Below are 16,904 nucleotides of genomic sequence, written 5' to 3'. Positions count from 1 at the left end.
ACGGTTCCTTCTCATTGATTTTTGTGCAATATTGTGGGTTCTTTACTTTTATGTTGTGTTTATCATTTATTAAAACTATATTCCTTATTGCATGTTCGAATCTCAATACTTGTAATTTTAGGTCTTTGTTTGTGTGCTTATTCTTTTTGTAAAAAAATGGTAAAACCTACATTTTCCTTTCAAAGCAAAAGATTCCATGTCCTTGCATAGAATCACTTTTGTAGTTGCATGCTTATCAATGTATTGTGAATCATTTGTATCTTGGGTAATTAGTGTTAATTAAATTGAAGTTGCATACAAGTCATTGTTGTATCACCTCATTTAGCTTTAGTATCCATTATTTTCATTCACTTCTCATCTCTTTTCCCACATACAATTAAAGTTTTAGGTGATCACTATATAGGAACCAACCTAGCTTCTAGAGATTCAACTCTCATTTTAGGAAAACCCACCACCTAAGAGATTTTTCATGTTTCAACAGGATAGTTAGATATTTCATCTTGCTAAAGGCACAATCTTGATTGACAACAGTTTTTGGCATGCCCAGTGGGACCTTGAACTACTTCACAGTTCTTTGAATTACAAGATTTTACTATTGTTTTGGTGTGAACAACAGTATTCCATCCTTTTTGAAGGTATTTTAATAGCAACTAGCAACTTTGTTTTGAAGGCTTATTGTAGATATAGTTGCATTTTTGGTGATTCTCTTGATGAGAAGAACTCCCACAATACCAACAAGAGGAAGAAGAATACCACAAACAACAAGAGGAAGGTATGTTTCATTAGCTTAATTAGATTTCTCTACATTTGAAAATCCTACATTTGAGGATTAGAGGAATAAAAAATAATTATTGAAGATATTAGTTTTCCTAAAGATTTGAGTGTTCTTAACAATTTTGAATCTAAAGTGCCCATTTTTGAGGGACTACCAGGGGATCAATTTGCTTATGTAGCATCTATGAGTGGTGCTCCTTCTACTTTTCAAAGTCTAAAAACATATTAGAGAAAGGTAAATCAGCCTAACCAACCTTTATTGCCACTTTTAGTACAACATCAAGTACCACCAGTTCATCAAATTGCCTAAAACTTGTTGTTTGTAGCTTTCAATGCTGGTATCCCTTTACAAATTGCTGCTCATCATGATATTCCACCAACAACATTAAAAAGTGTGGCATATTTTATGGAAAATGATGTTTCAACAGTGGAACATATCAAAGATATAGCTACTCTTTGTGGATTGCATTAAGTTCAACATGAGGATGTAGCCTTAAAGTTATTAGTAGCCTTTTTAGAGGAAAAACATTAATTTGGTTCCAAAGTTTAGCAATAAATTCAATTTCTTTATGGGATGCATTGGGAAGCTTACTAATCAGCAAGTTCAAGGATAAGTCTGATAATCTCTCATTGGTTGAAAAGTTGACTTCCATCAAAAGACATCCTAATGAGCATATTTCTAATTTTAACTTTTGTTTTCATGAAACATGGGATATAATTCTAGCATTTGTTAAAACTTCTAATGACTATGCATTCTTATTTTATTTGAAGGCTTTTAACAATGATATTTCAGTCATGATACAATCTATGGGAGGGTGTACTTTGCTTGATGTATTTGATATAGTTGTTAGAGCTAAAAAAAACTTGATACAAGTTGACAAGTTACCTCCTAGGCCTCTAATGCCTTGTTTTACAAAAATACAGTTAGTTGTACCAACTGCTATACCACCGTTAGTTATCATTCCACCTATGCCATCATTACCAACATTTAACGTGTAAGTTACAGTAAAAGAACATGCTACTACAACTCCTATCAGAGAATTAAAAAAGCAAAATTTGGACTTAATGGAGAAAAGTAGCAGTAGGATGCAAACTTTGCAAAGTTATGGAAATGAAATAATAAACTTGAAGAGGCAATAAGGTCAATATAATAGGCCTAATCAAACTTCCTATCAGGAAAATAGGCAATCAAATCAAGCTTTAGGATCAAACCAACCAAGGCAAGCTCAAGGAAAACAAAGAAACTATGGTCAAAGAGCTAGTTAGCCCTACAATTATGCAAATCATAGTACTTCTAAAGAGTTGGTAGTTGTTCCTCAAAACAACTATGCACATGATGAAGAGTGGTGCAATACTTGTAATGCTTGTTATTTTTGGCTTGATTGTACACATGCACTTGAGGCAAGAAGACATGATGTTCTTAAAGAACAACAAGTAACTATTCAAGGAGAAGTTCATCATGATCAAGTGCAACAACAAGGTAACCCTAATGCTACTCTAATGGATTTTAATGAAGATAAATCTATTATAGTAGCAAATTTTGATCCAAACCAAGTTTGGAGATCCATAGTAGTAGGCACAAGGTCAAAGACCTAAGCTACAAATGATCAACAACAGATTGATAAAGTACAACAATTTTCTATTAAGCCACAACAAGTTGATAAGGAAAAACAACAGTAGGTTAACACTGTTAATACTCAACCAAGACCTTCAAATGTGCGAAAGACACAATATGTGCCAAAAGGACAACAAGGACAACAAGTGCAAGCTCAAAAGATAATTTTGCAACCATCACAACAACAAAAGGAGCCTGCTGCACCAAAACATCAGCCCAAGTTTAGTACACAAAATTTCAATATCATTGAGTATTTGTAGAAGACTCATCTTCCTATTTCTATGTGGGATGTTTTAGCACTCCCAGGTCAAAAAAGATATGCTACATGAAGCATTATTGTCACTTACCTTGTCTAATGATGATTTAACACACCAAAATCCTAAAGTCCTAATGGTTGCAAATGCTAATACAACCCAATAGCCATCCAAGCTTAGTCAAACCAACACCCTTTTACTTTACTATTATAATAGGCAAGTACCTTGTTCATAATTGCATGATAGATTCAGGTGATACTAGGTTAGTTATGCCAAAGAATTAAAGACATCAATTTTCCACAATCCATCATGTATAGAAACATTTTATTACTCATCCTTTGGCTCTCTTTTGTCCTGATGATGGATCATAGAGTGTGATCCAAAATGTTGATGCAAAAACTCCAACACAATCTCTTCTAGAAATTGTTGTTATATATGCCAAAGAAAATTGTAGACCAGCTAGAAGTCAAATATGAGCCACTTGAGAAAGGGGTAGTTCAACTAGATGGGACATCTATTGAGATAGTTCAAGTTATAAGGAAATTTGATTTCACCTTGCATTCTTGTCCTAGCTTTTCGGTCCTTATGGATATTTACATCATTGACTTGTCTCCCTATTTTTCCATATGTTTATCATGAGATTTCACAGCCAAAATAGGAGGTTATATATTTGTAGATTGGTCTAATATGCTTTTCCACACTAAGTATGGCACTAAGGTCATAATTCCATCTGAACCTATTGCTAAGGATTGCATTGAAAACCATATTGTTAGTACTAAAAATGACACAACATCTATTTTATTTGATCAAGAGGAAATTGCTATATTTCATGAGCCTAAAACATAGATAGACAATATTCTTGATATATTATTAGATGTATGGGCTATTGAAAATGCTAAAACTATAGAAGAACAAGTTGAAAAACCAAGTTTGGGAAATTATGTTATTCATGAGACTACAAATTTTCTACCAAATGTCATGAAAAGTGCAGATTTAAGTTTAGGACAACAAGATAATGTAGTTTGGAAGTTTTTTTTGATGGTTCACTTAGCAAAATAGGTGTAGGAGGAGGTTTTATGTTGATTTCACTAGCAAATGAAAAGTATTATGCTTCTTTTAGATTTACTTTCAGTTGTACCAACAATGTTGTTGAATATGAAGTACTTATGAATGGGTTAAAATGCGCCATAAAGAGAGGTATCAATTGTTTAAAAGTTTTTGGTGATTTGGAATTGATTGTTAACCAAGTTAGAGGCATCCATTCGACAAAAATGATCTATTGAAAAGTTATAAGCATGTTCCATGGGGTTTAGTTGAAGGGTTTGAGGCTTTTAACTTGCAATTTGTTCTTAGATATCAGAATAAACATGCTGATAGACTTGCTGTAATTGGTGCACAATATGATATACCATCTAAAATTAGTAAAGATAAAGGAAATAATAATGTAAAAGTTATTTTCAGACTTGGTATACCAAATAATGCTGAAAGTTGGCAAGTTTTTAAATCTGAGCTACATATTGTTAACTTTTTAAGCAAAGAAGCTGAATTTTCTCAACCTAACTAGCAAAAATTACAAGATCCGAATGATTATCAAATCATTCACTTACGAACAAACAATATGTCTAAAGGTTTAGTAACTTTAGAATCTATTTTTAATACTGATGATCAGTTAAAAAAGGATAAATCCAGCTTGCAGATCAAAGATCACTATGAAAAAATTAAAGTTGCAAAGAATAAAATATTGAAACTTGGAAAGGTATGTACTCCTAAAGAGCATAAATTTTTTTTTAATTTATGCCATGAATTCCATGATATTATTGCTTGGAATTATTCAGAAATAAAGGGATTTTATCCTAATATCTCAACATACCATTGAACTAAACTTGGTGCAAAACCAATTAGATAAAAATAGAGGCCAATAAATCCAAAGTTGGAGCCTCTTATGATCAAAGAATTGAATAAGTTAATTGAGAGAAATATTATATTCTCTATTAAGCATACTTCTTGGGTGTCAAATTTGGTTCCAATTAGAAAAAAGAATGGAGAAATCAAATTGAATGTTGATTTTGTGATTTAAATAGAGTATCATTGAAGGATAAACATTCTTTGCCTTCAATGGAACAAATTTTACAAGTTGCTTCAGGCTTAGAACAATTTTCATTGCTAGATGGTTTCTTGGTTATAACTAGATCTTGGTTAAGGAAAAAGATAAATATAAAACAACATTTATGACCAAATGGGGAACTATAGCATATTAGAAGATGCTAGTTGGTTTGTCAAATGCAGGTGCCACCTTTCAGAAAGCAATGGCTAAAACTTTCTTAAACTTAATGTATAGGTTTCTAGTTGTTTATCTCAATGACATTAATATTTTTTCAAAGAACGCAGTGGATCACTTTCATCACTTAAGAGTGATATTTGAGAGATGCAAGGAATATGGTATTTACTTGAATCCAAAGAAGAGAGTTTTTTTTATCCATGAGGGTAAACTGTTAGGATTCATCATTTCTATAAAAGGTATTACCATTGAAATTAAAAGAGTAAGTGCAATTCTTGCCCCACCTCTTCCAACTCATAAGAAAGGACTTCAAAATTTCTTAGATAGAATTAACTTTGTGAGGAGATTCATTCCAAATATTGCTGAATTATTAACTCCATTAATAGCTATGTTAAGAAAGGGTATGGTTTTCACTTGGACAAAAGAAGTTAAACGTAGTTTTGACCTGATAAAAGAAGATTAGTTACTGCTCCTACATTGTTAAATTTAAAATTTTCAAAAGATTTCATATTATATGCCTATGGAAATATTGATAGCATGGCTGCCATATTATTACAATAGAATGATGAAGGTTTCAAACAATCATTAGCATTTTTCAATCAAGACTTAAAGATTATGAACTACATTATACATTTGTTGAGAAACATGTTCTTGTTGTTATAAGAAGTTTGAAAAAGTTTAGACATATGCTTTCGAATAATAAAATTAAGCTAATGGTTTCTCATCCTTCTGTTGAAGATTTCCTATTAAACAAAGATCTAAAACCTAAAAGAGAAGGTTGGATCATAAAAGAAATGGAATATGGTATTGAGATCAAAGTAACTAAGCTGGTAAAAGGCAAGGGTTTATACGAACAAATTGCTAGAAATGAAGATAATAATTTAATTGGTGATGCTGATGTTGTTTTAGCCTTGCTGGATGATGAACAACCTATTTTTCACAATATTTAGAATGATTGGGTGGATGATATGATTAGTTTCTTGCAAATAGGATGTTGTCCTGAAGGTTTGGAAAGGTCAAAATAGAGGTATTATAGATTGCAGGCTATTCCTTACTATTTAATGAATGGTATTCTATTTAAGAAGGATTTGCAAGGAATTTTGATGAGGTGCATTAAACCATATCAAATTGAGCATATTTTACATCAATTTCATGAAGGGCTAGCTAGAGGCCACTTCTTACCAAGAGCTACAACTCTTAAAGTGATGAAGGTAGGCTATTATTGGACAAATGTGTTTAAAGACGCACATTCTTGGGTAAGAAAGTGTAAGAAATGTTCAATTTTTGCTAAGAAAGAGAAATTAGTAGCACTATCCTTGTAGCCTATTTAGGTGGACCAACCATTTATCAAATCAGGTCTAGACTTTATTGGCATCATTAACCCACCTTCAAGTGTAGGTCATAAGTGGGTATTGACAACCACTGACTATTTTACAAAGTCGACTGAAGTAGTGCGTCTTAGAGATGCAAATGAGACTGTTGTTTAAAATTTCTATGATGATTTAGTTTGCAAATTTGGCATACCAGATTAGATTATTTTATATGATGTACTTCCATTTACATGAAATAGAATTGTAGAATGGGCTATTAAAAAAGGTGTGTATTTCAACACTTCATCAAAATACACCCATAGGGTAATGGGCAAGCTGAATCCACTAACAAGAACCTGATTCATATTATAAAAAAGACATTGGAAGGGAATCAACGTTCTTGGCATGAAAAGTTGAAACTAACACTGTGGGCTAATAGGATAACTCCTAAAAGATCAATTGGTATGTCTCCTTATACATTGGTTCATGGTAGAGAAGGTAGATTACCTATCTCAGTTGAGTTTCCAGCATTAGATTTTATGCATCAATTATACATGATTGATGAAGAGCCTATGATTGTGAGGCTAGCTCAACTCACTAAATTAGAGGAGAAAAAGAGGGGTGTTTTGCAAAAGATTGAGCATCATCAAAGATCAGATGAAAAGAACATTTGATAAGAAAGCATCTCCAAAACATTTCTAGCTAGGAGACATAGTATCGAAATGGGATGTAATGCCTTGCTCGAAGATCCTTGGAAACAAGGATGAAATACAAGCCAAGAATTTTTTTTTACAAGTATGAATGCACATGACAACATAATACAAGGATCACAAAGATCGCAATAGAAGACTTCACCACAATCTCAACAACCAACAGATCTTCGAATGCCACTACCAAACTGACACATGTGAAAACAGCTGACAACCACCACATACAAGATGAGGGCTCAAGAAACAACCACTCATCAAAAAAACACCAAGTTGGGGTAAAATGCAGAATCCTGAAATTTGACTAAGCCTGAAATCCTGAAGCCCTGAAAATTGGCTAAGTTTGGATTTCTGAAGCCCTGAAATTTCATAGAAGCTTTATCTTATCTTTGAGAGGTCTAAAACCTATCTCAAAAGATTCGTCACATATATTAAAATATATCTTAAGTATAAGTTATCATATATGTCAACTTATACTTAAACGATATATTTTAAACCCTAAAGAATGAACTACGAAAAAGACACAACTAAAAATCAAATTGTGCCGCTAAGGGATTGAAGAACACCTAAGAGGGTGCCTCGAACCATCCTTGAAAAGTTCAAATCGGACCAAAAAGTTCCGGCTGCCCACCTACATAGGTTTCATAAAAAACAGTGTGACACTTTATCAGCATTGTGCGATACTTTACCAATGTCATGTGACATTTCTCTAGAAGGAGGGTGACACAATCAAGGGTTGGGTGATACTTCTAAAAAGGTCATGTGATACTGGAAGTGTATCATACGATATTTCTTCTGAGGGTGTGAGATACTTTGAAGTATCATACAACATTCCTCAAATGGGCGTGCGACACTATATTGTATCGCACCATGCTGACACATGGTCGCCCAGGGAAAAGAAAGAAAACTCTAAGGATAAACAAAAAGCTAAAACATAGATAAAAACCTCCACACTGGGGAGTACTGAATCTACGTAGATCGAGGAGTGAACACTCGAGTGCATAATCAACAAGATGCCAAGATCAAGAAGGAGATACATCTATCCATCTAAAAACTATAGCAGCAAAGAACATACTGAAAGCAATATCACAGTGAACATAAGAAACATCACAATGTATAGAGATAATGTCACAATTACAAAACAACCAAATTAAGTATGCGGTTCCTCCCAACCGTCAATAGCATCATAAGACCATCATGGATCCTAGCCATTCCCCGCGTGTGACATCCCAAGCCACTGACCAAATCATCAGTACCGTCGTAATAGGGATGTCACTACTAAAACATGCAACAATATACGCATAAGGAATCTAACATGCTAGTAGAAAATCATACGATAATCCTACAGTAGATAACATCACCTATCACATGCTAAACATCAATAAGCAATAGATATGCTACTACAACAATTCACATCATCTAATCATATGCTAAACATCATAATATGAGAATGCATCAAGTAAACTAACATCATCTAAACATGATATCCAAGAATTCAAATGAAAGCATAAATCACAAGAAAGCATACTCTGAAACCTGAAGTACCAAGTGAAAAAAATCTAGCAACGGTCGCACTAGGACAAGACTGTCTCTGTACACCGGTTCCTAGCAGTGGTGAAGGTAGCTATGCTTCCCAACCACATGGAACCCGTAGGTCCACACCTGCTGTGCTGATGGAGATAATGATCCAACCACAAACACACAAAAACAACATCCATGGCTAACACTCATGCCAGACAGTAGAATGACTGTAACCAAGAACCTAAGACAATGCAAGGAGTATAGGTCCTGGTTAGACACTCAAAAGGATACTAAGTAGGGGTTGACATCATGGAGATTCACTTGGCATCAAAAGGTCCAAGCTCGGATCTATGTAGCTCAACTCCCTCAACGAAAGGCCAATACACCATGTAGCTCAACTCCCTCAACGGAAGGCCAATACACAAAAATACCATTTTATTATCTTAAGCTTTACCATTCACACATTTTATTTAGTTATCATTTAATCAAAGCTCCTCTCAGCCATACTCGTGGCATCATGATCATCGGGTTGCGAGATAGAAGCCCCCTCCATATGCTACCCTACCCTACCCATGCTCATCCTACGACAAGTGCCCGTGGGCATGCATACTCCCATCCCAACCCCAATGATCATAACTTTCAAAAGTACCATGAAAGATCGAGCCTCGCAAGTCACCCAACAAATGTACACCATGTACTCGTGTGTGGCGCACCACCATCACGAAGATCAAAGCACAAGGACATGATGAGAACACAATGCAAAAGAAAACACCCAACTGAAAGCAACATGGGAAGGATGGATTCTACACGAATCCCATAGCCAATAAAATCATACATCATGAAATCACTCAATCGACCTCAATTCGAGAGTATGGATTCGACATGAATCCTAACGCTCATGAAACATAAGCAAGGGTCTAAAAAAATAATAACACCAGGTATAAAATCACTCAACCGAACACAACGTCGAGAGTACGGATGCAACACGCATCTCAATGCAAAAAAAGTGCAATAGTGGTCTAACTGATGTCCAAACGGATCATCCAAGTCCACGACCCAAATTGTGCCAAGAAAACCTAAGAAAATAGGGCAGCATGCAACACGAGGTAAAAACCCCAAATTTTGAAAAACTTTGAAATTAAAACCCATTTGACCTTTGGGTTAAAAAACCCCAAAAATCTAAAAATAAAAGGAATCGAACACCGTATGCAAAAATGGCCAGCATGTTCATACCCAAACCCTCATCTTGAAAAATAGAAAAATGTTCATACCCGCCCAATCGGGTAGAACTAACATACAAAAATGGAGGGGAACACTAGTTCTCAACCTCCAAACAAATGGCTACCAAAAATAGAAGCAGAAACAGAGCCAAAAAATAAATGGGAAAGCCCTACCTCACAGCCAAAAGGGAAAAATGAAAATTTGAACAAGAAAATAAAACGCCCACAGAAGTGGCCGAAAATTGCAGCAATCCAAGGTTTCCCCGAGCTGGATCCAACAAACTCAACCTCGCGATGATCCCATGCCCATAGCTCCCACAACGAACAAAACTATATATCCTCATTAAGAGGATTTTATTTCTACTCTCCAACTTTCTAATTCAAAAGCGAGAAGTGAGGAATTAAATTCATCTTTGGATATTTATTCAATTTTCGAGTGAATAATCGATTAGGGCAAATAACCAACCAACCTAGTTAAACCTCGAATCGACCCAAAAGAAAATAGGCTATTCCTATAAATAGGAATTCATCTATGAAAAAGCTACTAGAAATTAAAATAAAACAATTAAAAAAAGCTCGAAAACCCAAAACACAGAAATCTCCTTAAAAACTTTTGCGATAATGTGAAACTCTAAATGCACAGACACGCTCACTGGTCAAATCACATAATGCAAATGAGTTTGAATTTAATAATCATCAAAAGGTTTAAATTAAACATTTAGTTAAGGATACGTTGACCATATAAGGACAACATTGGTAAAATATGAATGGTTGAATCATAACTCCATGTGCCACTGCTAGGGATATAAATCTTGCACACTAAACAACACGATCAAGTGCAATTGCATATAATAACATAGTCGAAGCAACAAATGCATTAAATCACCTAATTTAACCATTTATTTAATTATATTAAAATAATCTATTTACATCACTCACGTTCACATAAAGCATAACAATGCAGGAATGAAGTAAATAACCATAGCATTAAATCCATGACCTAACATAGTCAGAGGTATGTCCAAATACTAGATAACCAGATATCATCATAAAACACATTGTCATCTCAAAATGGCATCATCATGCAATATGATTAACTAAACAACATAGTAGTCTAATATCTATGATACTAGAGTCAAAGTGTAACATCTGATCCTCAGGTCCTCTCAAATGTAAAATATCACATAAGTAACAAATATCTCACAAATCAAAATATAACAAGGTAAATGTCTGCAGCACTGAACCAAAGAATCCAACATGAACAATCCATTTCTAATTACTTAAGCATTAAATAATGATTGTTTAAAGAATCAACAAAAAGGCACTTAAAACACATAAGAAAACATAGTCATAAACATGACTAATCACTACTATAGGAACCTAGTCCAGTGTAGCATGGTAAAAAGTACATAGTGCAATCTTTGCACACATCTCAAGGTAATCATGGAACAACCTCATGATACCACATGGATCTTGGTAACCATTGGCACAAACCTCAATGAACCAAAAATCACATCATAATCTCATAGATTAGTCAAAAACATAATAAAAGCAACTAATACAGAAACATAAAGCCAAACACCTTGACGGTTTAGACCACTCAGGGTCACAATCATGATCCCATCACAACAAAAGATTAGCAAGGTTGCATCCATTAGGATGACTTACAAAAGTCAAATGGGAGAGGCACTACATGGGATGAATTGAGAAGTAGGCTTGGGAAGCATAAAAGGTTTAATGCCATGTGAGTTGGTCCTTATATCATAACAAAAAGTACACCACACAATGCTTTCCATTTGTCTACACTTGAAGGAGAGAAGTTGCGAATCATAGTTAATGGCATTCACCTCAAGTGATGCTTTTGAGGTATTTTTCAGATTTCAATAAGTGCCCTAGCACAATAGAATAGTGTGTTTTAGTTTTTTCAATTTTCAACAAGTGTTGTTTCAACACATTTAGATTCAAGGTTTAGTGTGTTATTTGTTAGTTGTTAGTAATAAAACTAAAAACTACAACCCATCATTATCAATTTTCCATCAATACATGAGGTACATATCATAAAAACCATGGAATAGATTCCAATGCCTTGAATCTTACATACTCCATGAGTTCATAATAGCTTTGCAATGACATGGTACAATTTTCACCCATTCAATTGTAAAGAAATTAGAAAACATTCATGCATATTGCTAGTAGTTAAAATTATTGTGAATCAATCTTAGAAAAACAAGTACAAATTCTGATTTTTGGGTTATAGTTGACTTGAAATAATATCTTGAGAAATAATAGCAATATGATGTATTATTCATCATCATATTGTACTAATATACCACTGTAAAAATATAAAAATACACAAAAGTAGGAGGCGTGGTCACTCGAAGACAATTGGTATATCACCCCAATATAACCATAAACAAAACACCACGTTGTTGTTATGATGCAGGGTATAGTTTAAAGTTCTACAGTTGAGTTTTATAGTTATTTTTAGTATGTTTTCAATCAAATTTGCAAGCTTTCATAACAACCAACAACTGTTAGCCTTCATAACCAAGATATAATTGTTATGCCATACAAAAGAGATCATAAAATGAAACTATATCCATCTCTTTACTGTGATACAACTACATCATGATTATCAAAATGAATAGCTACATAATCCTATGCTAGCTTACATATCTAGTTCGAGTTTTCACTCTTACTTTTAGTTTTAGTTTGGTGTGGTGTGGTGTGTTTCTTTCAGCAAGTGTGTTTTAGTTTGATAGTTTTCTAAAAGTTTGAGAAGGTTTAGTTTTCTTAATGTCGATGATAAATTTATGTCCAATGGATATGCCTAAGACAGCTAGTCTATTACTTTTTAGTAGGCAAACACAGCTGAAAGGTCACCAAAAATGTTACCAATTTGGCTTACCCCCTAAATTGCTATGTTATGCTTGCTTATATACTACATTATGTGTTTTAAGTTTTCGATCACACATATTGCATAATGGTTTGGATGCAGAATGCAATGTACAAAAATTAATAAACAAGAGAAATTGATCATTTTTTATTCAAGATACATACAAATACCAAAACAGTACACTTTTAATGAAATATGTTTTAGAACTATTTTGATAAGGTACAAAATATTCAAATTTTAGATAGCACTTGATACAATGCATTCAAATACCACACAAGTTGTGGTAGCTCCTTATACATTATCTGAATAAACACATTGCATAAATAAAAAAATACTAGAGAAATAAGGGGAAAAGCCTCCATTGCCTGAATGGAAGAGTCATTGATCTGAATATTGAAGAAGGTTTGAGCCTGCATCTTCATCTTTGAATAAACCTACAAAATGTAAAGAAGGGGGCCAGTCCATATGAACTAAGCAATGTGAATCGTTCCAATTATCTCTACACTACTTAGTGTTCTTACAATATGATTATTAAGATAACTACATTAAAAGATGCAAAGGCAAGAGAAATATTTTTTTTAAAAAAGGTTTTATGCTAATAAGTTTGGCAGATATAGGTATGAAGTTTGAGGTTGTCGAAGGATCATGCATAAGTTACACACATGAAGCCTTTCAACTGAATCATCTAGAGGTAAAGACTAAAACACTAAGGAAACTATTGAAGGGACATGCATAAACTATAGGCATGAAACCTTCTAGTCAAATCATGTAGTAGTGGAGGACAATCATGAACATAAGTGTTAGAGGGATGTATTCATTTACGAAACCTTTTGCTTCTATAATAGATATGCTTTAGCAATTACAAAAATCACAAAATAGTCAAACTTTAACGAGACACGTCGGATAGGCTTGAAACCTTTTGTTTTAGATGGAGTAATAGGACCAAAAGCATCAAGTTGTTGAAATAGACCAAATACAAGTGTGCTAAATGAGAGATTGAAAATCTAACAGAGTATCTAAGTGCAATGATGATAGATTCCTACAAGCGTGACATGGAAAATAAAAGTGCATGAATTCAAACATGTACAAGTAAAAGATGTGTCAAATCATAGTTTTATGGCAAAGAAAATCAGGAAAAAGATATATTAAACCATATAGATCTACTGATCAAAATACGTAATGAAACTAAGTAAAAATCCAACACAAGCATAATGGAGATGTGACAAGTATAAGACACAAGACCATCAAAGAAAACAACAAGAAAATGAGGAAGCGATAATATTTGACAATGGTTAAGCTACACATTCTTCATGGCTCAAATATGATGACTTCAATGAGTTCTTGGTCCTTATGGCGTTTTGAATTAGGTTGGCCATGGCCCACAGAAATTGCATTTTTATTTAAACCCAAGAAAAATGTCTTGAGACAAAATGAGTGAACAAGAAAAACATGCCTTGTGGAACATAGGACATTCTTTCATTTGTATCATAGCTTTCATCGGTTATGGATCTTTTTGGTTATGGTTTTCCAATGTTTGACCATTATAGCTTTCCACAAAGGAAAATTTAACTCGCATACAATAAAGGATTTTCTTAGCCTTGAACCAAAATTTCTTATCATGAAGTTTATAGAAAGTATTCTTGATATTTTGATGTTGTATGGAGCATATGCTACTACTCGTCATCCAAAAGTGCTAAAGAAAGGAACAATAAAGGTGAGAATTCCAAACCTACTTGTCATAATTATGGTAAGAAAGGACATACTGTGAATGTGTGTAGGAGCAAGACTATAAATCAGAATGTCAAGTACAAGAGCATGGTTTACTATCATGAGTGCAACAAACAAGGTCATCAGGCACATGAATGTAGAACCAAGACTATGCATTTTTCTATGTTTTGTCTGGTTTGGAGTATTTTTAGGGATCCTTACTTATCTTTATGTTGGTGGTTTTTAGTTGCAAGTTTTCTTTTGCATACCTTCTTTAGATTAAGCCATTAGTGGAATCGAAATTTTTTAATTATGTTTGATATTCCAAAAGTGTAGTATACATGGCATGATCTTGTCTCAAGGAATAACCACAACGCATTGACTATTTCTTCTCTTTGGGTACCAATTCTAGCTATCTATATTCTTGATCTTTATGTGTGGTACACAATTTTGTGTGCCATTTTCAGGGGTCTTATTGGAGCAAAGGATCATTTGGGTGAGATACATTCAATTGAAATAAGTAATAAGAGGGGTGGTCATGATATGGCATCTGGGTAGGTGTCTTCCTAAACAATGAAAAGCTATGCTATGAAGTTTTCATCATTTTGGAATGATAGGGGCATGATGTACAATAGAAAAGCCCTCGTATTATAGAGCTACTTTGAAAGACCATAACATCATGACTTGGAGTATGGATTTTCTAGGTCTGACATAGAAAGTACACATGGATATGAGTTATCAGGAACAATAGAGCCACAAGAAGATGTTGTTGGAATGTTCAAAATGGGAAGAGTAATTCTAAGAAGGGGGGGGGGGTGGTTTGTGTGAATCAAAAGTACCACACTTTTAACCTTTTTCAATCCTTTAAAACATATAACTGAAAAGTATACTGCATGCATGCAAACATATAAATGAACATAAAGTAAACACATAACACCAGATTTGGTAACCCAAAAACCCTCCAGGAATAAGAAGGTAAAACTGGGGTGGGGATGATACCCACAAAAATCACTGTAGCAATAAATGTTTGACCACTTTTGAAGGTCTGCCTTGTGAAAGGCCTACCCTATTAAAGGCTTTACACTGTGTCAATAGTGACCTAGTTAGAGGATTTACAAACACTTTACATGAAGTGTTACACTGTTAAAGGATTTAGTCACCTCTTCAAAGGATCTACAAAGTAGTTGTTAGGCTAACCTATCAATATAGGATTTTCACACGATATCTAATACAATGGCTAGAAAGTATTAGGAATATTTAACCTGATTACTTACAATCTTCAATTGCTGATTTCAAGCACTTGATTTACTCTTTCTGACCTTGATCCTCTGAGAACTGATATCTGATCATGTCCCTTGTACTGTTCAGATCAACTGGATATGTAATTGCTACTTTGTTCCTCTAAGTCTTTTCTCTTTCACATTATATTTCACTATAGTTTACCCATACACTGCTCTCTTCCACATATGTAATGGGGTTTTCAACCTCCTTTTAAAGATTGTGAAGACTTAGGGTTAGGTATGGATCTACGATTCGTATTGAATCTTGAGTTCTTGCTCATTCCTTGCATTTTCCTCATTGGTTGCATGCCTTCTCCATTTTTTTGATTGGCTGCATGTTGATTGTATAGGAAATGTAAAAGATTCATCCTTATCCTTTTTCTCCTTTGAAATCCTTCTATGTTGGCTCCAAAAATGGTTTACATCTGAGTTTGTGAGGGCACAAACTCATATGTTGATTTTGTATTACTCGACACATACTGGACTACTGGTGCTCGACACATATACTATCCTAGTTTGCTCGACACCTATTAAATTCTTTCTTTCTCAGCACATGTAAGATCCTAGATTGCTTGGCATTAACTGTGACTTGGCACCTATATATCACTAGACACTTATATATTGCTCGACACCTGAAGTCACTCGACACCTATTAGAAATCTGACTCGGCACACACTGTGACTCGGCATACATAGTGTGCTCAGCTTCAATGTAGAAAGTGGCTAAGTGTGTTGACACTCATATGTCAAACTGTTTTAAGACCAACAATCTCCCCCTTTGACATGAGTGTCAAAAACACTTAACTAGACGTTACTAATCTATCCTTATGAGTACCTTATCCAATCTATTCTACATATGTACAAAAATTTCAAAAATTTGTGTTCAAAATACCTTATAACCCCCTCGGATCTGATTGTGCCATGTCATTCTTGCAACCAAAATTATGTGTTGAATGTGCCTAATACTCTCTGTCTTTTGCCCTGTTCTTGTATTCTTTACCTATGTCCTGTATTTGATCTATCAGAGCTATGAAATTCCTGCATTTTGTATCAGATCTTATATGGAGTAGAGCTATCTTCCATATGATTGCCAAAATTTTGTATCTATCCCTTATTTTGTCTTATTACTTATCTCCCCCTTTTGGCTATCTATAATCGTTCCTTTCTATTCAAAATGAAAGAATGTAATCAAATGTATACTCCCCTTATCTTCCTTATTATTTCTCCCTTATTTCTCCCCCTAACACATATATCTCCCACTTTTTTGACACTAATGTCAAAGGGTTTTAAGTAGTAATACCATACTTAGCCAAAGTGTTACTATTTACCTACATAATTATTTT

Source organism: Cupressus sempervirens, chromosome 10, assembly GCF_028749045.1.
Source record: "Cupressus sempervirens isolate cs-2001-9-10 chromosome 10, ASM2874904v1, whole genome shotgun sequence".
In the NCBI taxonomy this organism is placed as follows: domain Eukaryota; kingdom Viridiplantae; phylum Streptophyta; class Pinopsida; order Cupressales; family Cupressaceae; genus Cupressus; species Cupressus sempervirens.
The sequence above is the reverse complement of the archived record's forward strand: the minus strand, read 5'-3'. Positions refer to the sequence as shown.